Source organism: Onychomys torridus, chromosome 1 (genome assembly GCF_903995425.1).
Source record: "Onychomys torridus chromosome 1, mOncTor1.1, whole genome shotgun sequence".
NCBI classification, from domain to species: Eukaryota; Metazoa; Chordata; class Mammalia; order Rodentia; family Cricetidae; genus Onychomys; species Onychomys torridus.
The window spans coordinates 27345827-27373281 of NC_050443.1; the positions used below are offsets into that span (position 1 = coordinate 27345827).

Here is a 27455-nt window from a genome sequence, read left to right on the forward strand (position 1 = left end):
AACACAGCAGTGACATTATAACTGCTTGTCTTAGGTGCAGCACTGACTGTCTTCTTTTTCAGTAGTAGGGATCCATTGTTTTCAAGGGGTGCAGGGTGTCCCTCAGAACACCCCTATACCCAGGAATCTTCAGAAATTGGAAACCACCACCTGCCTGATGACCTTGACATCTTCACACCAGGGGCTGGTTTAGTAAAGCTCACAGGACACTTGGGAAGGTGACAGGCTCTCAGCTACTTGCTCGGCATAGGACGGAAGGGGTGGGTGGTAAGTTTTTGCATTCCTCATCGTCAGTGCAAAAAGTCTTGGAGCATTTGAAGGAGCAAACCCATATAAGCTCTCTTCTCACAGAGAACCTATAGAGTGTGGTGTCAGGTGTCACTCCAAGATCTTTCCCGTTGAGTTGCCAGAAGCTGCAGAAGCCCCCGCTTGTGTACCACACTCAGGGCAAAGGCTGCTGAAGTGCTGCCCCTGGCAGCCCACTCGGCCTGGCGGATGGGCTTCTCCCGGCCCTGTCTCCTTGGACACATTCTTCCACCAGGCTTTTGTTTTCTGTTGCGGTGGAATGCTTCACACCACCAGGTGTTGTGTGGGCTCCGAGCACAGTGTGAAAATACCACTTGCTCAGACCACGTGGAGCAGGGCTGTACCTGTCACTGTTCTCGGCTGCGGCCACCCACGCTCTTTACGGCACAAGTTGCCTTGTGCTTAAAGGATCCGAACAAACCTGGAGACCAACCAACCCACTGCGTAGAGGAGAATGTCGTCTTCAGGCAGGCAGAAGTCATCGCCGAGTTTCACAATGACTCTGGTCTCTGGCTCTGAGGGCGCAGGGTCCGAAGCACCTCCAAGATGGGATCCTTCTAGACTGACCTCAACATTGCCTCATGCCCTCTATCTTAACAGAATAGTTCTAAGCCTATTCCATTATTCTCCTTCTTACCGCTGAGGCAGGGATGTCTCACTGTGCACATCTTTACCCAAAGGCATGTCCCTGCTGGCATCTGATAAATGTTTCTAGAATTTTCCACTAGAAATATTTTTATTCGGTTCAAAGTCATCTTTTCTTCTCAAAAATCTCCAAGGCTGATGCTTAATACTAAGCATTAAATTTAGACCAGCATTCAAGTTTGCATTGAAAAAAATTGCTTTCAGCTGTCTTGGGAACTTAGAAACTACTTAAGCCCCACTCTTTTTCTGCCTCACAATGGAGAGGTCCTTGAGAAATGGGAGGAGGTGTGTCTGTGTGCATTTGAGACAAGGTCTCTGTATGTAGCCATGGATTCACATCCTTCCTGCCACTGCTCCTGAGTGCTGGGATTCAGGTCTACACCACTGTGCCTGGAGACGGTAGGGGTTTTGAAAACGATGTTACTGGGGATGGGATCCTGTCCTAAGAGGCCCCACTGCCCCTCTCAGACCCCACAGAAAGTTCGGGAGAAGCTGAACCCCTTACAACTTTTCCTGCATCAAGGGCTTCTGAGTCCAGGCAATCCAGGAGAAGCCAGAGGAGCTGCAGAGATTTAACAAGCTCTCCAAATTAGAGAGCGTTTAAAACCAAGTGCCACCTACTTAGGTTCTACAGCCGTTCCCTTGCTGGATACTTGCCTCAGTTAGTGACCAACTGCATGTATCCAAAAGAGAGTCTGCTAAACCAGCTTGGACGAATAGAGAAAACTATGTGTGCCGAGCTCCTTCATAGCCAGATGCAGGCATAAACCCCCTGTTAAGAGGTGTCAAAACCCATTGCCTAGACCAGGCAAGGGAGGCATCCTTCTGTAAGCCGGTTCCCACGGTCTTTGATTGACAGAAAAAGAAGTAAACTTGAGCCCAGCCCTGCATGACACGAACAATGAATTAAGTGTTGTCCAAAGCAAACAGCGTTTGCTGAAGGGGACAGATTGGCACTCTCAAATTTTAAACTCTACCTCAGAGTAAAAGGAACCGAAGGTAGGAAATATTTAGATTGAAGGCATATTGGACCCCCTCTTCCCCGCTTCCTGGAACTGTCCCCTCTTCCTGCCATGGGTAGAAGGGATCTTAGCCCAGGCCTGGAACTTGAGGGGTGCCAGGTTCAGACATCCCAGTGGCTGTATTTGTTTGTTTAATTTACTCATGTATGCCACACATGTAGAGAAGAAACTGCAGCCTTCACAATTGAGTTCTCCCTTCCCACTGTGTGGTCCTGGGCATGAGGCTTGCACAGCGTGTGCTTCTGCCGGCTAGGCCGTCTCGCCAGCCCCTGTGGTGGTTTTGTTTTTTAAGGTAAGAGGCATCAAGCCAGGTGTGGTGGCATACACCTATAATCCCAGCACTTGGGAGGCCGGGCCAGGAAGACTTCAGGTTCAAAGCTAACCTAGGCCACATAGTAGGACTTCACTTTTTTGTTGTTTTGATTGCATCAAAACAAATTTGAACTTGGCAAGACCTCAACAAAGGAGCCCAGTTTATATGGAGAGGATAGATGTGGGCTGGGGCCTAGATCCTTCTTGGGCTAGAGAGTCAACAAGCCTCCTTTGTATGCTGGTTCACTTTAAGTTGAGGGAGAAGGGGCCAAGGCCATGGTGGCAGTGGTCTACCGTGCCTAAGGAGGCATCCTTTTCCTAAAATCCCAAAGGGCTACCCCTCAGTGTATTTGATCCTTTTGTCTTCCTTCAGGCTCCCAGAAACCTGCTCTGCAAAGGAGGTTACACCCTCAAAGAATGAGGGACATTTCAGAAATCAGAACAGGTGTATGGGGTGCTGTGGTTTGAATGTAAAATGCTCCCCCACAGGTTTCTATGTTTCAGCACTCGGTCCCCAGGACCAAGGTCCCCAAGGTGGTGGGGCCTGTAGCCTAGCTAGCAGAAATGGGTTCTGCAGGCGGGCCTTGAAGGCAGTGTCTGTTTCTAGGTCCAGCCTGAGCTCTCTGTTTTCTGATCCACCCACATGACAAGGGCTGCCATCTGTGTCCTGCTGTAGTGGATCAGGCTGCCCCAGCAGCCATGTCTTCACCACCGTGATGTCAGGTATCTGGTTAAAAAAAATAAGTAACTAACACATGGGGCATGGGAATGCCCCCAAACATTGATGTTAATGCAGGGGACTCAGCAGTGTGCTGACATTGGGAAATCCCAGGCAATACAACAAGGAAGGACCCAACACAATTCTTCAGGTCCTTATATACCCAAAGGGTGACAGAAAAGGGGGCATATTGTGGGAAATGGTGGGAAACGACCTGGGAGAACTACTCACTCAATAAGGTGGCTAAGAGAATTGGTTCCAAGTTTTCTTCCCAGCCAAGGTGCTTTCAAGACTCAAGGGGCTAGAGCTCAGGCCTGAAACAGGGGCCAAGAGCCTGGGCCCCATCTCTCTCTCATTACCAGGGAGGACAAGGCTTTCGAAGGGAAGGCCATGTGTCCATGCTAGCACCTCAGCTGGGGCAGCTGGGAAGGCAGCCATGTTCCCCAGGAAGAGCCACCTGGCTGGTTACCCTGATCAACAGCATGTCATTGGCCCATCTGTCCATCAGATTGTCTTTGGGGGAAGTCATCAGAGGCCACCACAGGGCCACCTTCTTGAGGCAGAGACCAACCATGCCCTGAGGCATCTGCCCTTGGTGGCTTAAGGCAGACCAGCGAGAGCACACAATGCCAGGGATTCTAGTGTTCAGTGTGCACTCACACCCTTCGTCCCACCTTTGAAAACAGGAAACAGGATCTGAAGGACTGGAAGACTTTGGAGACCACCTGGCTCACACTGGCACCAGGAGAGCCATAACAACATTCTAGTTGGTTCCCATTTTTCTCCTCTTTCTTCCATGGACCACCAAGAGCACCCCAATCCTTCCCACAGTACAGTGCTCTGATTTCTGTTTTCTGATTTGTTGTTAATCTTGATTTTTAATACAAGACCTAGGCTGGCTCAGAACTGGATACATAGTCTAGGATGGCCTGGAACTTGCAACCTCCTATAGGCTGGGATAATATGCCTGTACCACTGTCTTAGTTAGGGTTTCCACTGCTGTGAAGAGACACCATGACCACAGCAACTCTTATAAAGGAAAATATTTAATTGGGCAGCTTATAGTTCAGAGGTTTAGTCCATTATCATGGTGGAACATGGTGGCATGCAGACAGACACAATACTGGATCTGAGAGTCCTAAATCTTGATAGGCAGGCAACAGGAATTGAATTGTCTCACTGGGTGTAGCTTGAGCATAGGAAACCTCAAAGCCCACCCCCACAGTGACACACTTCCTCCAACAAGGCCATACCTACTCCAAAAAGGCCATACCTCCTAAAAGTACCACTCCCTTTGAGCTTATGGGGGCCAATTACTTTTAAACTACCACAGCCACCAACCTCAACAGATAGTTTTGCTAAATTAATTTTAATAAGGACCAATATTATTATTTGCTGTGCTGGAGATCTAACCCAGGGCCTTGTGCATGCCATGCAAGTGCTCTAGACCCTGGCCACACCCCCAGCTCCCCACTGATGGATTCTAGAAGCACTCATCTGTTGAGCCAGACCTTCCTCTCACTGGGGGATTCTAGGCAGGGGCTCTACCACTGAGCCACACCCCAGCCCCTCACTGGGGGATTCTAGGCAGGGGCTCTACCACTGAGCCACACCCCAGCCCCTCACTCGGGGATTCTAGGCAGGGGCTCTACCACTGAGCCACACCCCAGCCCCTCACTGGGGGATTCTAGGCAGGGGCTCTATCACTGAGCCACACCCTAGCCCCTCACTGGGGGATTCTAGGCAGGGGCTCTATCACTGATCACCAACCCCAGCCCTTGCCCTGGATCTTCTCATTGTTTTAGGACTCAAGACTCAGTTTCCCCTGAGTTTCCAAACACAATGAGAATCATCAGTCTTGGCCTCTTACTGTGTTACCTTCAGTTCTAAGCAGAGGACAGGAGTCTCCAATGGCAGACAAGGTGGCTATGGGGAAAAAAAAGATGTCAACCCAGAACTGGAGCAAGGGGTTTGCCAGTACCCTGTAGCTAAACCTCTCCCCCTCTTCCCTCTCTGTTGAGAGGCATCTGGACCTCCTCCACAGCTCCAGGGAGCTTAGGCTATGAACTCACCAGGCCATCCATTGAAAGTGGCTTTTACCTTAGTTGGGATGCAAAGAGATGTGTTTGCCACAAATCTTCTGGTGGAGACACACATATCAAAACCTGCAAGCACGCAGAGGGCTTCATGCCTGAGCTTTGCAGTGCGTCTCCACCTCCCTTGCTGCAGAGGCTGAGCCTGACTTTCAAAAAAAGGGCACTGCAGCCCTTACCAAATCTCAGGAGGAAAAGTCACTGCTAGTTCCTTCCAGGGGCCCCAGCCTCCTTCAGGGATTCCTCTCAAGAGAAGAAAAAACACAAAAATGTTCAGAGTGTCAAAGGCACACAGCGTTGTTGATTCCTCTTGGTGTCTGCCTGAATATTAGATGCAAATAAGTGCTAATAAGTACAGTTGGAAAAGCTAATGGAAAAACTGCCCTTCCCAGGAGGATTGCTGTACACAGAGCAGCCACAATGGCCCGACTAGCTGTGCTCACCGGTCATAGGGACGCCTGCATGGACTGGCTCTAGGGAAATAAATCCTGTGAAACTTGTTCTATGAAGGCAGTTGCTGTTTAAAGGCACCTCCCGCTTTGTGGCTAGGCTGGGGATGGAAGCCCCATTATCTCCCCACTGGCCAATCTGTGCAAACACTTGCATGAGGGTAGGTGTGTGTGGGGGGGCACATGTGTGTATTTACCCTCCAAAGGGTACGTGCCACTGAAGAGGTTCTGTTGACAATCAGGCTTCTGAGACTAAATTCCTGGGTTAGTTCAGGCCCAGTTGCAGATGTGGAGCTCACTGGCAACCATCCAGTCAAGCTGTAGCAGGGACTCTGGGTAGCTTTCTGCCCAGTCCCCCCATTGTTTTCAACTCTTCTCAGCTCTGACGGTGTTTGAATATAGGTTGACGTTTAGACCATTTTTCCTGACTTGTGAGTCCTGCCCCTCACATCCACCCCTCTCAATCTGAACTTGACTGAGGGGACACAGATTGGCACCTTCCTTCCCACAAGTAACTGCTGCTGCCAGAGGAGCAGTATAGGTCACAACACAGCCCCGAGCCTCAGACCATCTTGAGCTCCAAAGAGGGTACTCTGGCATGCTGTAGAATAATGCTTTTGTACACTGGTTTAATAAAATGTTGATTGGCCAGTAGCCGGGCAGGAAATATAGGCAGGATAAGCAGACAAGGAGAATTCTGGGAAAAGGAAGGCTGAGTCAAGAGATGCCAGCCCACTGTCCAGGGAGCAGCATGTAACGGCACACAGGTAAAGCCATGGAAAACGTGGCAACATATAGATGAACAGAAATGGGCTGAGTTTAAATGTAAGAGCTAGTCAGTAGTAAGCCTATGCTAATGGCCAAACAGTTTTAATTAATATAAGTCTCTGTGTGTTTACTTGGGTCTGAGCAGCTGCAGACTGGGCGGGACACAGGAAAACTTCAAGCAACACTGACATGAACCCATTCCACTTGGAAACTGGCACACCTGGGCCCAATCCTGACTCCACCACCACCCAGGTTTGCTGACACTAACAACTTGGTGGCATCCTGTACCTCAGTTTCCTCACATGAAAGGTAAGAATAATAGAACATGCTAAATTGTCGCAAAGATAAAAAGGATAAAGGGAAGCTGGGTGTGGTGGTATGTAGACGGATTTTTCTTTGGGCTGCCAGCTCATAAATAATGACACAGAGAATTATTATTAATTATGAAAGCTTCGTCTATAGCTTAGGCTTGTTCCTAACTAGCTCTTATAACTTAAATTAACCCATTTCTAATCTACGTTTTACAATGTGTCTTTTTACCTTTCTTTCATTCTGTATGTCCGCCTCCTTCCATGTCTCATTGGGGTTTCTCTGCCTCTTGAATATCTCCTCCTACTTCCTCTCTCTGCCCAGAAGTCCCACCTATACCCCCTGCCTAGCTATTGGCAGCCCAGCTCTTTATTAAACCAATCAGAAGGTGCCTTGGCAAAAACACATCTTCACAGTGTAATCAAATATTCCTCAACAGTGGTAGGAAAAGCCAGCACTTGGAGGTTGAGAAATGAAGAGTATGGTGTTCACGGTCAGCTTGGACTACCTGGCAAATCTGAGGCTAGCCTGGGCTAAAGCGACGAGACAACCTATCTCAAAAACAGAAACAAAACAAAAAACGATGGAAGGAAAGTCGTCATATGCTTATCAGTCGTCTCACCTGCCCTGGTGGCGATCCTTGGATACTCTGAGCTTAACTGAGGCCATTGAAGAGGTCCCAAGACCACTCAGGCCTTCCAAGAGCTCTAGTGTTAGGGGCTCCCTGGCTGTGCTTAGGAGTGGCTCCGTTCCTTACCGGGGGCCACCACACCCTTATCAGGTCACTCAACGGCCACAGGTCCATTTCAGGCCCTAACTTCATCACCCATCTGGGTCAGCTGGATGGAGTTAGGCAGGGACTGACTTGCTCAGTTTAGAATGGTTAATCTGGGTGCACAGTCTTTCCTCCTGGCGCCTGACTGCCCCCTGCAGGTCGGGGCTCCTCTTCTAGGGGTGGGGGTGCTGGGAAGCAAGGATTTGAATCCACAGCCCTGGAAATAAGTCTCCGGTCCATCCTGTGCTGTGTGGCTGTGGACCGGTGACTTTCCCACTCTTATTCTGGGTGTGGATGAAGATGGCTTGCTTGCTTCAGCTTTCAGGTTGGTGCCAGGCAGACCCTTAAGAATGAAGTTCACAAACGAGAATCCGGGTCATTGGGTACTTGTGGTTAACTATAGACCCCGAAATTTGGGGGTGAGTGCCAAGAAGAGACAAGGCATTGATTGAATTCCACGAGGACTGGAGTCTGGGAACCTACCTAAATCTTCCCTTTGCGAGCCCTGCGCCCCCCGCAGTGTTGGGGCTACAGCAAGCGACCCTGTCTGCTGGCGCCTTTTCTTTTTCCCCAGGTCAGCATGGGGTTACTGGGTGCCACTGCCGGGGCAGTGGCAGCTAAGAAGATGCAGAGTGGAGCCAAGCGGCAGACTATAGTCCAGCACTGGGGATCCCCCAGCCGAGCACAGCAGGCGCCAATCCCGCCCCACCCCCCGCGGACGCACGACCGCGCCCAGCGGCATCTCCTTCGGAGCGCGTGGCCAGTGGGGCCGCGGTAGCCGCAGAGCGCGCGTGGGTGTGGCGCCTGTGAGCTCCCGGGAGGGCTGAGCGATCAGGAAAGAGATTTCCCCCTTCTCTGCCCCGCCACCCCGTAACTGCTTTCTACCGTGGGGCGGGGCCCTGACTGGGGGCGGGGCGCCGGGCGGGCGCGGCGCGGCGCTATTTCCAGCCTTGCCTGAGGCTTCGCTCGCACTTCGCTGGGAGCCTTCCCAGCGCTGGAGCTGGACCCGGTTCCGGTGGTACCGCGGGGAGGAGACAGGACCGGGCGGTGGCGGCGGAGACAGGGGACGCAACCAGTGCCTGGGACCCAATAGGAGCACGCCGCCGCAACCTCTCCCGCGTTCTCCCGCCGCCGACTCCACGCCAATCGCCCACTCCTGGCACCTAGGACTTACACAGAGAAAGAGACGCAGCCCGGCCCGAGCTGGAGCGGAGATCCTACTTGCTTCCCAAGCTCCCGGGAAGAGGATTCTCCTGCCGCCGAGACCCGCGCCGGACCGGAGGAACCCGTGGCCTGGAGAGCGCCGGCCGCTCCAGGTGAGTGCCTGCGCCTCCCAGTGCCGGATGCTCACCGAAGGGATGCCCCCGGGAACCCTTGAGTGAACCCGGGACCGCTCTGAGCGCAAACCTCGCCGCTCGACATAGATCGGAGTCCCAAGCTGCAGGTGCTGATGGGGCGTGTGGTGCTTGGCTCTGGCGGTACTTTGGGGACCGGCCCCCATGAGCGGGAACTTTAATTAGACTTTCGATCCTTGGTTCTCTCCGCGCCTGGGAACTGCCTCTTTCTCTCTCCTAAGGCTCTCCCGGAAGAACCTACGCTCCTCCTTCTAGACCTGGATGCTGGATGCGTGGTGGCAGCTTTGGGAGATGAACGGCGAGCGCCCCAGGGCTAGGCTGGAGCGTCCAGGGCGCCGAGGCTTTGGCGTGCGCTTGGAACTGGGACTTAGGGGGTCAGTTAGAGGCAGTGGAGCGAAAGGGGAAGTTATTGGTGACCTTGGCTCCTTCCCGGGAGGCGTAAGGTATCTGTGCTCTCCGTCTCGCGCCTCTCCTCCCCGCAACTCTCTAGGGCCCCGGCCTGTTTTGTGCTCCTGGCGAGTGTGCGTGCGTCAGTGATCGCAGGGAGGTGTGTGCATGCGTGTGTCCCAGAGTGCGGGAGTTGGAGCCTCCAGCGCCTGGGGATAGAGGGCAGTGAGATGATCCTTTTTGCGGCGGGACCGAGCCCAGCTCTAGCGGCAGCTGCAACTCCAGCTCCTGAGCGTTAGGGCCGCTTCGGCTTCGCGGAAGGCCGGCCTGGCTAGGCGAAGGTGCGTTCCCGGGTTTGGGCAGGGCCAGAGGTGGCGCTTGGGCATGAAGTGACCTCTCTTTATTTCCCGCGCAGGACTCCAAATCCTAACTTCAGTTGTGCATGTTGTCTCTGGGCCCTGCGGCCCTCACCTGGAGCTAGAACAGTCGGGGAGGAGAGGGGGACGACCGTGTCCCAGGTTGCAGGCATACAGGTCGGATCTTGGAACACTGTCCTGCATCCCTTTCGACATCATCCGTGTCTCTGAGTCTCTGAGCCGCTTCCCAGCAGGACCCTAAGCTTGATTGACTCTAAGGGGAACAGGCTTCTGGAGCTATCCGTTTCTATGGATGTAGCCAGGCAGCAGGCCGCGAGGGAGACTCAGTTGGGGCAAGGGCAGGCAGCTCTAGGTGGTAGGGGTGAGTAAAGGAGTAAAGGCAGATTAACTATTTATCCACCTCCCTCCAGGATCACAGGCATGAGCTTCCTGCACCAAGTCCACTTTTTTGAGGGTTCGCTTTTACCTTTGACTGGTGGGTAGGGGTGCCTTGACTTAAGACACAAAGAACTCTTTTAAAAATGTCCTACCCCCACAGTGTCTCCTGAGCCTGTCACCCTAAAAGCACTGTTGGAAAGATAAGGGAGGGGCAGTGATTTCATAGAAGACCCTCTTTCTTTTCTTTTTGAGGCAGGGTCTCACCGTCCAACCCAAACTGGCTTGAAACTCATGACTTCAACCTGCTGAGTGCAGGAATTACAGGTACACACCATCATGCCCTACAGGAAATTCTCTTTTTAATCCAGCCACCTCACCACCTACAGGCAGATGGGGTGCTGGACCTCTTGAGGAGAGTGGAAACATGTTCTGGAGGCTTCGGCAGATCGGCCTCTGTAAAGTGACACACAGAGAGGTGCTATTCAGACCCCGAAAAGACAGTCAAATGGGGTGATCAATAATCCAATAGCATTTGAACACAGAAAACCCCAAAGCCTGACCCCATCCCATCATTTGGCAGAGTCATCATGGGACACATAAATGGTCAACTTATTTATTCATTTACCCGGAATCCGACCTGGTGGGAGTGAATTATGTTTCCCTAGTATTGATTTTTGTTTTTCTTGTTTTTTTTTTTAAGACCCCAAATTTAAAAAGTCAAGGCTTTCTCAAAGCAAGGTCAAGGATTAATTATTTATAGAGAGACATAAATCTGTGGGGGGGGGAGTGTGTGCTCATTTATAAATTCCCTGAGTGGGCAAAATGAAATCTATTTTTCTCTGGCTCCAGCCGGGAGAGGAGAGCTGGCTTGTTTGATGGAGGACACTTTGTAACTTAGCCTGCTGTTGGAGATGCCTTTTCCATCTCGAATCTGGAATATCACTTGGGAAATTTTATGCATATTTGCTGTGTTTCTGTAATGAACATTTACTGATTACGGAGTATCAAGGGAATTTGATTTTTTAAACATTTATTCAAATCTCTGTTTATGTAAGCTAATAAGTCTGAGAAAGTTCAGTTAACACCCCTGCCCCATGGTTGTTGGGTAAGTATGCTTGGCAGGCACATCCCAGAATTTGCCTTCCATTCACTTCCAGCAGGGAAAGTCAGATTTCTCTGATTGGAAATACGGTGCTGGCTGCTTCCCTGTACTTTACTCTGAGTTGGTGCCAGACGCTGCTTTTTGTGGTTTTGCTGATGGAGGAGAGGTCGGCGCGGCGCTCAGAGATGTGATTGCTGTTTTGCTGGTGTGTGGAGAGACAGAAAGCTGCTGTAGGCACTGGGAGTGCTGTTGGGGGCAGACAGGGAAGGTGTGGTCACCAGCTCACTAGCCTACACTGACCTGGAGTCTCACACCTGTTCAAGTGTCCGCACATCCCCCACTCCGATTTGCCCATGCAGCTACAACAGTCCGTAAACAACTGCCCAGCCCTGTGTTAATCAGAAGGTAATGAGTCTTCTAAGAGGAGCATTATATAATGCTGACCCGAGGAGGTCAAGATGGCACTGCAGAGGGACAGCCAGAAAGAAAATAGATGAGTAAAGATGCTCAGCCTATGTGCATCGGTGGCATCAGTATCCGGACATTGGCTGGAGGTGGGCAGCCTTCGTGTGACACTGTGGTGCCCAGAGGCTCCTGGATATTTGTCCTTGCAGTTGGTTTCTAGATTTGTCTGGCTTCAGGGCAGCTGTGTCTTTTCCCTCCCAAGAAAAAGCTGCCCTGGAATAGAGGTGACTCACTGGTAACCTGGGGACAGCTTCCTGAGCTCAGGTGGCAGAGGATAGGACGACATTAGCTTACTTACTTACTGGCTGTGGCAGAGGATGTGAATCACACATTGGTAGTGTAAGAAGCTGTGACTTCTACCCTCTGCAAAACTACCTGTTTGTGCTCTGATGCTGCAGATGGACTTGACTGTGGGAGGTTAGGAATTCAGAAGAAAGTTAACGCTGTCAGGAAACCAGGGAATGCTGTGTCCTGGGGAGCCAACAGCCAGAAGCAGCCCTGGCCCTGCTCTCACAGAGTACCCGGATCTAGGCTCAAGGTTGGGGGGATCAGACATAGCTGCCTTCCCAGCCTGGCAGGATGGGGTTTCCATTCTTACTTCCCACCTGCAAGGCCCCACTTCCAGGGAACTAGTATTTCAGAAAGTCTGTTGACAGTGAAGGTATGGTATCCTTTTCCTGCCAAACCTGGCTGGCTTTGGTGGGTGACATTTATTTGAACTCAACTATAAGTATCATGGTTGAAACCTGGAGTCAAATGACTCTTGTGTCACACTCCCATGTCAGTCCCCTTCACTCTGCCACCAGTGTGTTCATTGAGTATGTATTGGATGTCTGTCACTGCCAGGCCCTGGAGACAAGGTAAGCAAAGGCAGGGCCGTGTCGGCCCTCTTGGATCAGAGATTTCATGCCACTCATCCATCGCTCCATCGTACGCTAGGCAAAGGCATTGTGAGAGGTAACCAAAGCCCATGGGAGTCTAGGCTTGAGAATGGTGGGAAGGGTATGCCCAGGTCGTTTCCTTACGGCACTGGACCCGTGTGTGCTAAGCAAGTGCTCAATCAGAGCTGTGACCCAACAGGAATAGTTAGGTTGTTATGAGCCCTACGAGAGAGTGGGCTGCCTTAGACAGAGGGCCTGGGGATGAGAGGACTGAGGAAATGGCTCCTCTGCTAAGATCTGAAGGAGCGGCTGCTGTGTTCCAGGCGAAAGGCATAGGGGGTGGGGAGGAGTTGGGGGAAGACCAGGCATGGGCAGTAGCCTGCACAGTGGTCCCTGCTGAAGGAATGTATGAGAAGGCTCTGATCACTAGCTATGAGAAGACCTCTGTGTGCCGCTGACAGGTGAAGGAGAGGGCCAGAGGTGGCTGGAGACCTGACAGTGTGGTGCCTTGAGACCGAGTGCATTTGGATTGTATTTAGCTGACTGCTGTGGTAGGGAGGCCTGTGGGAAGGGAGAGGCAATGACCCTGGAGATGCAGAACCTCGGTTCCCAAGGAATTGGTTTGGGAGGGGACGTGGTGAGGTGGTTGAGATGAGGCTTGTAGGACACTGGTGAGAAGTCTTGGTTTCTGAGACAGAGACCCCCGGACCCTGAGCTCCTGTCTACTCCGGTGGCCCGATGGCTGGCTGTGCAGCCAGGTCTCTCTGTAGTACCTTCCCAGCCCGGCTCCCTCCCACCATTCTGGTCACTTTGGCTGTGTGAGGAAACACGAAGACTAAAAGACACTCGGAGAGGAAAGGGTTGATTTCATCTTACATTTCCACCTCACAGTTCATTATGGAAGAAGTCAGGACAGGAACTCAAGCAGGAGTCTGGGGGCAGGGACCGAAGCAGAGACTGTGAAGACCCCTGCTCTCTGACTCACCCCTTGGCTCAAGGTCAGCTGCTTTTCTTACTTCTCCTAATCTGCACAGGGTGGCCCCACCCACAGTGGGCCAGACTCTTCCACATCAATCACTCATCAAGAAAATTGGCCTTGGAAGAGGTGAAGAGTGGTGAAGAGCACAGACTCATGTTCCAGAGGACCTAGGTTCAATTCCCAGGCCATCCAGTGTTTGATCACGCCAAAACAAAACAATAAAAATAAATAAATAAAAGGAAGAAGAAAATGGCTAATCTGATGGAGGCACCCTCTCAATGAAGGTTCCCTCTTCCCAGATGACTCCAGCTGTGTCGAGTTGACAACAAAACAAAACTAGGAACACAGTACTCAAGGCCAGAGCACCTTGACCGACTTTCTCTCTGTGGTTATTAAAAATCAAAACCAACGAAACAAAACCGCTCGTAGTAGGCACTTAGTGAATGAGGGCCAGGCAGAGAGAGCACTCACTGCTCTTTTTCCTTCTGTAGCTGACACCCCCTTTCTGCTGAACTAGCCTCACTCGGGACCCGGGACCCGCCTTTCCCCAGGGGAGTGGAGCAAGGCTGCCTGCTCTGTCCTGTGTGCTGGCCACTTGCAGGCCTCTGATACCCCCTTCTTCTGGAGTCAGTTGCCTGCTCCCCCCCCCCCCCCCCCCCGCCCCATGCTGTGTCCACTTAGCTTCCCGGTCCTCCAGTAGTTTCTTCACCTGCCCAGTAGTTGATCTAACCTGGCAGTTGGCTGGCATCTGCCCCAGAAACTCTCCTCCTCATGCCTCTCTCTTCTTCCCACCGCTCCATCACACTGTACCTATTCCATCCCTTTAAGAGGCTCTGCCCCAGGCTGAGAGCTCCCCGACTCCCTCTGAAGTTTCAATCTTCTCAGGCCGTCTGCAGCTGAGGGACCAGCTTCTCCACGGACTGGACTGCGTCCCTGTCCCCAGGCTTCCGTCATCCTCTTCCAGAGTTGGGGTGGGGGAAAGCAGGCCTGTGAGTCACTTACTTCCCGGTGTGCCCATGCTGCTGGCTGCAGGCCTGGTTGCCCAGCTGCAGGCAGCAGCCCAGGTCGCTGTCACCTTGTCCTCACTCTGTCTGGGCCCGAGCCAGCTGCTTCCAAGCTGGGCCAGCCTTGGGGATGAGAGCAATGACAGGCCAGGTTCTAGGCCGTACAGTGTCATGCTTTGTAACCCCCGGCCTATCTGAGGCTCTTTGACCGAGGTAGGTTGTTCTCTCCCACTCTTTCTGGTAGTGAGTCCCCTGTGGCTGTCTGCAGCTTGCTCAAGGCTTTCTGTTGAGGCTAGCCTGGCCCTCTTCCGCTGTGACTGCTAGCTGTCTGTAGACCACTGGGCATGCCCAGATTCCCATCTTGTGGGGAGGTGACAGAGCAGGGTCCCTTTGCCAGCATTCTATACCCTAGGCTCAGATTGACTCATGGCTCAACAGACAAGTCATACCCATCTTTGAAGCTGTCTCTTTTGGGGGACTGACTCATCTGTCTGGTCAAGATTCATCTGCCCAGTCTTGTGAGTACTGAGACCTTCCTCCAGCTTTGTTGGGGGGCAGTGTGCTTCCTGCATTACTGGTGGGGTAAGGGAAGGAGGCAGGGAGCATCTCAGCATCCAGCAAATACCGACCAAGGTCCTTCTATGTGTGCGGCCCCATACCTAGCCTTGGAGAAGCTGGGCCAATGTACTCAGGCCACAGGGCCACAGAGCTCCTAAGAATGTTGCTTTCTCCTGCTGTGTCAGCCATGAAGAGAGCGGTCTGGAGGAGGCACACAGTGACTGCTGGCTGGCAGGCCTGGAGACCTAGGCTTTAAGTCTGTCTGTACTGGTGGAGTTACTGTGTGGCACAGTCTGTCTACACTGTCTGAATTAGTATTTGATGTAGACAGTCTGTCTACCTTGTGGAGCCAGTGTGTGGTACACGTGGTCTGTGTACCTTGGTTGAGTCTTGCGAGTTAGCACTGCAACTTTCCATTTAGTCTGTCTGCCCACTCTCCAGGGCCTCTGAACAGAGCTCAGAGAGCTCAGACTCCCTGGCTTCAACAGCTTTCTTGGTGACCAGCCTCTGCCCAGGCCCAGACTTCCTTTCAGACCCCAGCCTGATGTGCCAGCTGCTTTTATCTTCCAGGGCTTAGGTGGTTAATCCCAATGGGCAGTGCAGTCTGTCTACATTGTTGGAAACCAGTATGTGAAGCAGGTAGTCTTTTAGCACAGGTTGAGCCAATATGCATGGCGGGGGCTCTGTCTACACTTTTTCCCAGTTTATTGTATACCACCTGTTTACACTGGAGGAACCCAGCTCACTATGAAGTCTGTCTATACTATTGGCCAATGGGTATATCATTGGAGTCATTCAAAACTGTTTGAGTCAGTGTTCAAAGCAGGCACTGGCTACCGTGGTGGAGTTCAACATGTGATCCAGGCAGAATGCCACACTGCTTGAGACAGTGGGGGACATGGTCAACCTCAGGCTTGCTGGGGCCAGTGTTCTGGGTTTCTCTGGGAACCTCTGCCCACTCCCAGGTGCCTCTCTCCCTTCCAAGGATACCTCCCTACCTTTCCTCCAATAAATACCTGGGTCCAATGTGGGTCCCATTCCCTAGGGATGGTTCCCATGTCTGTAAATCCTTTCAGCGGAGCCCGCCTGCTGTCCATGGTCAATGCTCCCTCTGCCATCCTTCACGGCAGCTACTCTCGTGTCTTTATCCCTGGAAACTCATTTAGCATGGGTTACTGCCTTGGTGTTCATAGTAAATTGAGTTTCTCCTGCTTGGGTCCCTCTTGCTGTTTTCTGCTTAGATTTGGGGTCTCGTGGGGTTTGGCTTCATCTGCAAATCTAATTTCATCACCATTCATCCCATGAAAGCACACTTTATGCCTATTATTTAACTCTTCCCCATTTCCTTCCCATAAATTAAAATGTCAGCAGACAACCATGACAACCCCATACATCCCTCACTCCGCCCTAGGGGGCCACCTCTGGGTTGTAACTGAAGCCGAGTCAAACTGGTTCGAATCTTAGCTCTGCACCTTAGTCATTGTGTGGGCAGGGGACTTGGTGTCTTCATCTGTAAAATGAGAATGATGGACTCCACCTCCTACAGCAAAGTCTAGCAGCTTTTGGCAAAGTGACAGCAGCTGATTTTTATTGTCCTTTGTGTTTGGTCTCTTAGCCTAACATATTGGTCAGGAATCTAAACTAATAATGTGAAAAAGATTTTGGGCGGGGCATGCAATGCCTCTGCCAGTATCCCTCAAGGATAAAGGAATTTGTGTGTGTGTGTGTGTGTGTGTGTGTGTGTGTGTGTGTGTGTATCACGTGTGTGCAATGCCCCAGGAAACTGAAAGCATCAGAACTCCTGGAGCTGCCTGTGTGAGTGCTGGGAACCAAATCTGGTCCTCTGGAAGGGCCCCAAGCACTCTCAACTGCTGAGCCATCTCCCCATCCCCACATCTTTTTACAATGGTTTCCCAGTGACACAATGATGTGTTTCACAAGTGCATTTTAAAGCCTTTTATTCCAGTTACAGCGAACATACACCAAAATGAGTGGGTCATATGTGAGCAATGTAGCAACTGTCAGAGAGCTGCTGAGGCCCGTGTTCCCAGCACCGGAGCTGGAATCGTTATATGGCTAACATACATCCCAGAGCTTCCCTCTGACCTATTCCAGTCACCCCACTTCACCACATGTAACTGATAGGTCTGTTTTCCTTATTCTTACACTTGATAGATGATACGGAATTACAGCCTGTGTACATGTGTGACTGGGTCAGCATCATGTTTAAGAGATTCATCTGCAGTGTGTGTCTTTGCTGTTTTTCCATTCTGGTTATTCTCTAGGGCTCCCACTGAGGTTTGCATGAGTGTCCACCAGAGGCCCACGTTTGGAAGGCTTTGTTCTTAAGGTGGCACTAACTGGGAAGTATTGCAAACCATTAAGAGGTGGAGTGCTTTGGGAGATCTTTAGGTTATCATTCAGGGCATGCCCAAAAAAGGATCGTGGAGTCACACTGGTCATCTCTTTGCTGCTGCTTCTTGGCTCCATGGCGTGCCCTGCCACTGTCATTGGCACCCTCACCAGAACCCCAAAGCGTTTGGGGCCGCCTGATCATGTATCAGAAACCCTAGGATCATGAGCTAAAAGCCTGTTTTCTTTTTACAAAGCCTCATCTGTTTTGTTGTGGCAGCAAGGAGCTGGTTGATACCATTCCACTGTGTGGATATACTCTGATTTACTTACCCATTCTTTTGTTGATTGACATTTAGGTTGTTCAGAGTTTTTGACTATTACAAACCATATTGACATGTTTCTGCATGTGTTTCTTGGATACATATAAACATTTCTGTGAAACTTGGACTTAAGAGTCTCTAGGTTGGGGAATGCATCTTCTATGGGAACTGCAGGCAGATTTCTAAAGTGGTCATTCACCCAGGTATGGAGGTGCACACCTGTAAATCCCTGCACTTGGGAAGCTAAGGCCAGAGGATCATGAACTCAAGACCAGCCCAAACTTGCTAGCGAGACCCCGTGTGTGTGTGTGTGTGTGTGTGTGTGTGTGTGTGTGTGTGTGTGTGATCGTACCACCTTAGTTTCCTCAATAGTCATATGTAAGGCCTCTGGTCACTCTACATCCTTCCCAACACTGTGTGTGGTTGGCTTTTGTCATTTTAGTTATCCTGTGACTATGTAAAGCTATCACACTGTGCTCTTAATTTGATTTCTCAGATGACTAATAGAGTTTCTTTTTTGCCCAGGATATTTTGAAACTGAAAACATTCTTCAACAAATCTTAAAATTCACTTCCACCCCCAGATGATAAGATTCTTAAATGTCTATATAGGTGCATATGATTCCTTTCCGGGGAAGTTTGAATCTGCTCTTCTAGAAGGAGGAGACAGAGTAGTCTGGAGTTTCTGTGTGAGAGTGGGAACTATAACAGACACCATGAACTTTGAGTCTGCCCTGTGGGACTCAGGTTCACTGCTGTGTTTCAGTGTCCAAGACCACCCTAGCACAAAGTAAGGCCCCTTGGCAGTCCAATGAATGAAGGCCCACGTGATGAAGAGCTGCCCATTCGTCTTCCTAGCCCCTCCTACCTACCTGACTCAACAGGAATTTGGTAGTATAGTGAGCTGCCCTGCTAAGGACTCCGGTGCTATAAGCACTGGCCATTGAAGAGTATCATCCCTTAGCTGGGCCTGGTGCACAGTCCTGTAATCCCAGACATTCCAGAAGCTGAGGCAGGAGAATCACAAGTTTATGGCCTACTTGGGCTACAGAGTGAGTTCAAAGCCTGCTTGGGGAACTTAATTTGACCCCGTCTCAAAAGAAAATGTCTGAGAGTATAGCCCAGTGGTGCAGGCATGAGGTAATTTCCCTTGCCTAGAATCTAGCACTGAGGGGCTCCATGGTAGAGCACTTGCTTAGCATGTGTTAGGTTCCATTCCTTAGGTTCTTCATCTTCATCCTCAATTGGCATACTATCTGTTGGGTCCCCATGCCCCATCAAAAGCATGTTCCCTGTGTGTGTTATGGGCTCCTCGGCTTTCAGCACTAGCTTGCCGTAGCTGACATGCTTTCCATAGCTGGCATGCTTTCTGTAGCTGACATGCTTTGCAGTCGAGTGGAAGCAGAAGCTTGTGTCTAATAAAGCAGCACCTCAATGGATGCTGCCACCGCCTGACCATAACAATGCCTTCTGCCTTTGGCTGCATCTGGTCCACTTCCTTCCAGTCTGAAAGAAGTCTTTGGAAAGCAATGTGATTGGGCAATGAGAGCCCTGGGTCAGAGTCCTTGGAGTGAATATGCTGTTCTTTGTGTTTCTGTTATTCTCAGGGAAGTGAGTAGAAGTACAGCTCTGGTGCAGCTGACACAGAGTGATGGGGTGTCTAAGTCTTGACAGAGTGGGTAAGGGATTCTAGCTGGGGCAGCTGGGCTGACCCTCAAGACAGAGAGACCACACCTCCTTGATGAATTGGTGTGAGCCCACCCCCGAGTATCAGCAACGAGAAGTCCACAGGATAAAGACACTGGGTGCCCAACAGACACAAATACATAAGATTCATTAGAGGATTCTAGAAGGTTTTCTGGAAGAAGCCAACTTGAGATTGCTTATCTCCAAGGTGAGAACTCTCAATCTTGGTATTGGGCGAAATTCTCTCCAAGGTTTGGGATCACCGGGCACACATTCTGTGTGAGCCAAATACAAGTCACTTTCAAACAGGACAGCAAATGACTCCATGACACACACATTGTTTATGTGATGTGTAGGCGGGTGTGAAGATGGAAGACCTAAAAGTGGTTTGGGAAAACAACACTTTTTTTTGGTAGGAAGGCGGATTAGGGAGGTTTATGGTCTTCTGTGATAACTAATATGAAAGGTTTATCAACACTTTAAAAAAAAAAAGCCTGACGTTTTTTGCGAAATTGATTTGAAGACTTGGCAGATTTGAGGAATCATTCAGTAACATTTTTACGGGTCGATGCTAATTTGATTCTGCCGACCGGCGCGACGCGCCAATTTACTGCCAGACCAGCATTAAGCACGGACCTTCTGTGCGGAGTTTTATAGGCGGACAGCTCATAAAGATGTGTACTTGACAAGTATCCTGCCTCTCTTAGGATGTAGAGTATGAAGTGTTTATCAAAAACCACCTGAATCGCCCCTGCTTTGGACTGGTAAACAACCTGGGGACTTCTGTCTCATACTTCATTCAGTATTTCATGTCTCATCACTCCAGACCCTGGTGTGTGTGTGCCGGGAGCCTTTGTCTCCAAAAGCCACCTCCAGACACATGACAAATTCCGGGGGAGGGGGATCGGATGTTCTGAAGGATGGCTTTGGAAACAGTCTCCTGCACATAACCACCCATGACTATGCATTCCCTCGGGGCCCTCAGCACAGCCTCTCGGGAGTTCCCTCTTAAACCGCTCCAAAGGTTCCTTGGAAGAAATCAAAGGTTACTAGGTGTGGTGGCACAAGCCTGCAGTCCTGTCATTTGAGAGGCTGAGGCAGGAGACTGCTAGTCTGGTGCCAGCCCGGGCTACTTTGTGAGACACTGTTTTTAAAGAAGAAGAATGGGAAGGGGAGGAGGAGGGGGAGGGGGAGGGGGAAGAGGAGGGGGAGGAGAAGGAGGAGGAGGAGGAAGAGGAGGAGGAGGAGGGGGAGGAGGAGGAAGAGGAGGAGGAGGAGGGGGGGAGGAGGAGGAAGAGGAGGAAGAGGAGGAGGGGGGGGGAGGAGGAGGAAGAGGAGGAGGAGGGGGAGGAAGAGGAGGAGGGGGAGGAGAAGGAAGAGGAGGAGGAGGAAGAGGAGGAAGAGGAGGAGGGGGAGAAGGAGGGGGAGGAAGAGTAGGGGGGAGGAAGAGGAGGAGGAGGGAGGGGAGGAGGAGGAAGAGGAGGGGGAGGAAGAGGAGGAGGAGGAAGGAGAGGAGGAGGAAGGGGAGGAGGAGGAAGAGGAGGAGGAGGAAGGGGAGGAGGAGGAAGGGGAGGAGGAGGAAGGGGAGGAAGAGGAGGAGGAGGAGGAGGAGAGAGAGAGAGAGAGAGAGAGAGAGAGAGAGAGAGAGAGCGCTCAGAGGCTGCACCTGAAATAAACCTTTGGCCCCAGCGGCATACATTTTGCTTTCATTTTTATTCCCTGGGCTTCCCTTCGGTGGATTATGGGTGCTGCTCTCTCTCTTTTCCTAAGTACAGCTGTTTGAGCCTCACCACAGAGGCTCTCTGAAGCTTTGTTCAGCACACCAGAAAGTGTTTAGCAATAAAAATGATCAAAACTGCCCTTCTTTAATCTCAGACTCTGGAGACAAAGGTAGGTGGATCTCTGTGAGTTTTTGGCTAGCCTGGTCTACATAGCAAGTTCCAGGCCAGTCAGAGATACACTGAGAGACCTTATCTTACCAAAACCCTCAATCAACCAACAAAAACAAAACAAAACGATCCATGTTTTACCAGTGAAAACCACTGCTAGTATTTCCCAAAGGAGAACGTGGCTGTGCACACGTAAGCCTCCCCCGCCCCACTCCCCCCCTCCCCCCCCCGCTTCTGGAGTGTCTGCCCCAGCCAGTGCTAATTGCCCTTAGTTTAAGTGGAGAAGATTGCAGGAGGAGGGTGGGGAGCGGATAGACCTCCACCAGCACAAAAGCCTCCTGGGCCTTTGACAGAGGAGATCTGATCTTGGGCAAATGTCAAGGTGTCTTTTTGAAATCTGTGTTACGGTATCAGCTCATTGTGGGCATAAGGCTTCATCTGGATTTCATAAATATTGTATGGGACTCCATCATTGCCACCTGGGTCAGCCTGAGAACACAACAGCAACCTCCCTTTACACACACACACACACACACACACACACACACACACACAGAGAGAGAGAGAGAGAGAGAGAGAGAGAGAGAGAGAGAGAGAGAGAGAACTCCCCATCGCCATTGCAATCTATTGCTGAGTTGTCATGAAAAGCCAATTGGTGATATTTCAATCACAACGTCCCTGTAACAAATTCCATTCAAATTCCTAGGGAAGAGAGTTAAGGCTTCACCCTGCTGCTAGGAGAATGACACGCTAAATGTAGCTTCCTGGGGCCCTGGCAGCCATCCAGGCTTTGTAATTTATACTTCTCCTTCCTGGCTCTCCAAGTGACCTTGGAACCTCTGTGCTGCTAGATTTCTTAGGTTCACAGGGTGCTTTCCATCTCCCCCCACCTTCAGCGAGCCCTTCCAGGTCCACCCATCCTGTGGGAGTTTAGAGAAGGGATGACTAGACACCCCCAAGCACATGGCTGGTGACAGGAAGATTGTTTGTTGCTGCTGACCTTTCAGCTAAAATTGATGTCAGCTGTGAAACAGTCAAACACCGTGCTGAAAGGTGGCTTGCAGGTGACAGGAGTCTCTCTCCTAACCCCAGCGGCCAGGCAGGTAATCCTGGAAGAACTGGGCGTGGGGGTGGGCCTGGCGGCAGTGTGCAGCTACTCTCACCAGCGATTTTGGGTTGAGGAATAAACAAAGTGACCCCAAACTGCTGCCAGTACAGAATCTAGCATGGGAGTGGCGTGTAAGAAAGATTAATGTACAATTAAAACCCGTGTATGGGTAAATTACAGGGTGACAGCTATCTAATGCAAACACCGCATCCGTGTAATTAAGAGGAGTTACAGGCTTCCCAGGATCCGTTTAGCTGAAGGAAGTGCTGGGGCCCTCTGTGTGCAGGGGTGGAGACTCATCTGCATGGGGACCCTGTGGAGGCAGCAGGTGGGGGCAGTCTGCGGTATGTAAGGAATTAGCCTGCCCCTCTGGTCTCCAAGCACATCTAGCTTTCTCCAAACTGCTCTGACCTCTGTCTCCCACTTCACCTTTGCCTCCCAGGCAGTGAGAACCCTTGAATATCTTTTTTAAAACTGTTTTTAATTTCTCCTGCTTTGTCAGCTTTTTAAGAGATATGTTACATTATGTGGAAATTGGATGCTAACAAGATTTGTATGAATAAATTAGACTCTTAACTTTTTATGTTATTTCAAAATTGAAATGGACTCTAATGACAGTCAGAATTAATGTTCTGTTTCAAATAACTGCTGGGGATGTGACTACATTTGCAGTGCGGTCCTCCATAGCCCTTCCTAGGTGGCCTTGCCTGAGCAGCCACCTCTAGCCTCTTCCCAGAGGGGTGGCCCTCTTGCGGTTCCCTATGAACTCCCCGCCCATCCATGGGTTGGGAGCATGTTATATTCTGTCTAGATCTTTAGGTCCAGGCCCTCGAGGGACTGCTGGCAATAGCTGCTGCTGAGGCTCCCAATGGCGTCTGTAGGGAAAATTGGCCTGGGCCTTGGGTCATACCCTCCCTCACCTGTAGGCAGATGTCCTTGATTAGGATGGCGCTTTCAGCCATTCTTGAATGGGTTCTCTTCTGTCCAGAGCCCTCTCCTCAAGGCCCTCAGTTGTCTTTGGTCTATATCCCAACGTTTCCAGGGAACCTAACCTTGACCCCGGGCATATTGGGGTTTCTCTTTCCCTGGGTCCTCCTTGGCTCAAGTCAGCATCCTCAGAGACCTTTCAGAGACTTTGGTATCACTGTGATGAGCTTCCTGACATTGACAAGAGGAAAGAGGAAGGAAGTATTTTCTCACGACTCAGTGGAGTCAGTCCATGCTCAACTGACCCCATGAGTTAGGCAGAGCACTGTCACAGTAGTGAGGACAGGAAACAGGCCAGGGGGATACAGGAAGGGGGCCAGGGCAAGATATAACCCCTAAGTATGTATTCCAGGAGTCCTGGGAGATGGCTTAATGGCTGAAGTGCTTATTCTTCAAGCCTGAGGAGCTGAGTTCAAATCCCTGGTATCTGGGTACAATAACTGATCTATGACCCCAGTGTAGGTAGGGGATGGAAAACAGGTAGGCCACAGGGGCTTGCTGTGAGCCAGTCTAAATGACCTGGTGGTCTCTAGGTTAAGCCAGAGATCTTGGCTCAAAAAATAAAGTAGAGAGATGGGGAAATGTCTTAGTGGATAAAACACCTACCCTATAAGTGTGAGGTCTGGAATTCAGATCCCAGAACCTCCATAAAATACAAACAGACAGTGGCCACCTGTGATCCCAGAACCCATGAGGTAGAGACAAAGGATCCATGGGGCAAGCTGGCTAGTGAGACTGGCTCAAATCTGTGAGTCCAGTGTTCAGTGAGAGACTCTGCACCAATATCTAAGGTAAGGTACAGAGTGATTGAGAAAGACCAGATGTTGACTCTAGACCACCACACACATGTACACACATATGAGCCCCAAACATGCGCACAAGAGCACACACACACACATACACACACACCCACCACCACCACCACCACCACCACCACACCACACACACACACACACACACACACACACACACACACACACACACACACACTCCACCACCACCAACCTGAAGTGGTGTAGTGGTTTCAGTGAGAAATGCCCCCATAGTATTGGGCATTTGAACACATGGTCCTCAGCTGTTTGGGAAGGTTAAGGATGTGCAGCCTCACTGGAGGAAGCACATTGCTGGAGGCTGGATTTGAGAGCAGAAAGCCTCACCTACTTCCACTTTGCTCCCTCTGCTTCCTGCTTCTGCAGCCATGCCGGTTGATTTCAGCCATGAGTCCCCACCATGATGGACTCTTATCCCTCTAGACTCATAAGCCAAAATAAACTCTTTCTTCTACAAGTTGCTTGTGGTCCTGGAGTTTTATCATAGGAGAGTAGCTAAAATGGGTGATGAGCAATAAAACAAGACACTAAGTGTCAACTTCAGGCCTCCATACACTCATGAGTGAGTGAGCTTACTGCCACACATATGCACACACTCTTACACACACACACACACACACACACACACACACACACACACACAAGCACGCACACATGATACACTCCAGTGACCTGCTTCCCACAACTGCATACCAACTTTTCCCTGTCTTCACCTCTCAATAATGCCATCCTATTATAAACCCAATATGAGACTATTCATTGATTAGGTCAGCACCCTCGTTATCTCAGTGTCTCTGAAAATGCTGTTGCAGACAACTCCAAGATGGGCTTTGCTAATTGACTAGGAGCTTCTTAATGTGGTCAAGTCAACTATTATGATTAACTATTGGTCCAGGATCCTTCTTTCTGCTCTGGGTCCCCTCTTCAGCTGAGTTCTGGAGTTAGGGTACTGGACAGGATTTGAGAAGTGGCAGGGCTGCAGAGCTCCCACGTGTCTTAAGTTGCCGTAACACAGTTAGGAGTGGGCCAGGCCCCCTGGAACTGAGAAAGCCGATGACAGAATCAGAGGGATTTTTCTGCTAAGGGGCAAGTCTTAGGGGCTGCTTCCCACAGCTGAGGAGGGTGGAAGGGAAGGGGGCACTACCAGGGTCGGGAGAAGGGACATGGGCAGCTCAGGTACTCAGAGGCTTGGACATCTGTAGTAGAGTACTCAGTCCAGGATTGGGGGGTGGGGATTAGCACAAGGGGAAGTTCAGCTGCCATTAAGAAGGAATGGGGAACCAGGGTAGGCAGGCATTTGAATACTTAAATATATAGAACGGGCGAGGGTGTAGCTTAGTGGTAGATCTTGTGGCTAGCAAGCCAGTGGCTCTGGATTTGACCCCAAGGGCTACCTAAAATAAAACTAAATAAAAGAGCATGTACTGTGTGTGTGTGTGTGTGTGTGTGTGTGTGTGTGTGTGTGTGTGTGTGTGTGTGTGTGTGTGTGTACCTGTGTGTGGGTGCATGTATGTACACATGTGTGTGCAGGCCAGAGACTGACACTAATTGTCTTCCATTGCTCTTCACCTTCAATTTTGAGACTGGGTGTCTGGCTGATTCGGATAGACGGGCTGACCAAGAGCCCCAAGTGTCCTCCTCTCTTTGCCTCCCTATTGATGCAACTACAGGCTTGGGCCTCTGCACTGCCTGGCTTTTTTCATGGGTGCTGAGGATTGAACTCAGACCCTCAAGCTTAACTGACTGAGCCAAGTTCTCAGCTTCTAATTCTGTTTGCTTTTGAGGAGGCATTTTGTTGTCTAGCTCAGGCTAGTCTCCTGCCTCCACCTCACAAGCGCTGGGATTACAGGTATACAACCACCGCACCATGCTAGAATAAGATTTCTATGCATTTCTTGTATATAAATAAGAAGATGGATCTGGAGATGGATCCAGAATTTAGAACCATAGCCATGTGCTGATCATCAATATCTCCAAATTGCCTTTGGCTTCTGGACTTGAAGATTTCATAACCACTTTGTTAGTCTAGAGAGAGAATTCCCTACCTAAAGACAAGAGCCTGGTGTCTCATGTCTGGACAGAACAGTGGAAAGGGGCTGTAACTGCTAAGACCTCAGGCATGGCTCAGAGCAGCTGGGCTCAGCACTCCCCACCTGTGGCCTCGGAGGAATGTCCTCTGCCACAGAAGTCTTCAGTGTCCAGGCGTTTGGGCAGGGGGGCTACTAGTTGGCCTCCAAGGTCCTTGGCAACCCCAACCTTCCAGATGGAACCCTCCTCCCTGGACTCGGTGGATGAGTGTGTGCCAGAAGGGGTCTACAACACCCTACCTCACTTGGTAGAAACCTCAGTCTGCACCCCACCCCCACCTTCACAGGAGTGAAAACGATGCTCCCATGGATGCAAGCATGGTGAATGGGATTTGGCATCCTCTAAGAGCAAGAGAGAGAGAGACAATTAAAGTCTTTGCACCCAGCGCCTGTGTGCTCATACATTGTTACAGAGAGAGGGTCTCCGCTATCAGTTCATATTTATAAATGCATAAGTCACATTCATTTTATAAAAATGCAATAATCTTTATGCCTACTGCACATAACCTGGTTAATCACTTTATATATCACGAACACCTTTCACCGGTAATGGATCTGTTTCTATTCCGCTTCTGACATCTGCACCACGTTCCTTCTCATGAATTTATCATAATTTATATACCCAGTTCCCCGTTGGACATTTTGGTGGTTTTCATTTTTGTTTTTCAATTTTAAAGAACGTTGAAGTGAGCGTTCTTTGCCGTCTACCTTTGTGTCGTTACAGCTAGATTTCTGGTGATGGAGGGCCCTTCTGCAAAGGGTGGGCACAGTTTTTAAGACTTGTAGCACTTCCCAGCAGATTGCTTCCCAGAAAGACCCAGCAGTACGTGAGCGGGCCTGTTTGTTCTTGTAATTGCACCAGCATAGGGTATCTTTGCTTCTTGAAATCCTTGTCAACTTAATAGGTTAAAGAGGGCCATGATTACTGCTTTTAACAGACATGACTTGGGGGGCCAGGGAGGTGGCTCAGGGCTCTTTAACTTGCTACACAATTGTGAGGACCTGAGTTCGGTTCCTCAGAACCCGTGAAATACCAGATGCACATGGAGGCCTGCCTGTAATTCCAGTCTCAGAAGGTGGAGGCAGGGGGTCCCCAGACAAGCTGGCTAGCAAGACTACCCACGTACACAAACTCTGGGTTTCACAAGAGATCCTGCCTCAATGAATAAGGTGAAAGAGTGATGAAGCGTGATTCTGGCCATCAACCTCAGGCATATGTACCTCCAAACACACACACACACACACACACGCACGCACGCACGCACGCACGCACGCACGCACGCACACGAACATACATGAAAAGGGGAAAAC

General features: G+C 50.6%; 1 protein-coding gene across 3 annotated transcripts in view; it reads left to right on the plus strand.

Moving 5' to 3' along the window:
• The first annotated feature begins 8281 nt into the window (after positions 1-8281).
• Positions 8282-27455, plus strand: part of Chst8 (carbohydrate sulfotransferase 8) — a 128996-nt gene continuing 109822 nt past the window's right edge. Inside the window, exon 1 of one of the 3 annotated variants that reach the window (XM_036189414.1) lies at positions 8282-8713. The gene's annotated coding sequence lies outside the window, so the exon portion shown is untranslated. Of the gene's footprint in view, positions 8714-9159; positions 9196-9242; positions 9481-27455 lie in introns of those variants that run through there. The other 2 variants (XM_036189439.1, XM_036189429.1) reach the window with 2 other exon arrangements.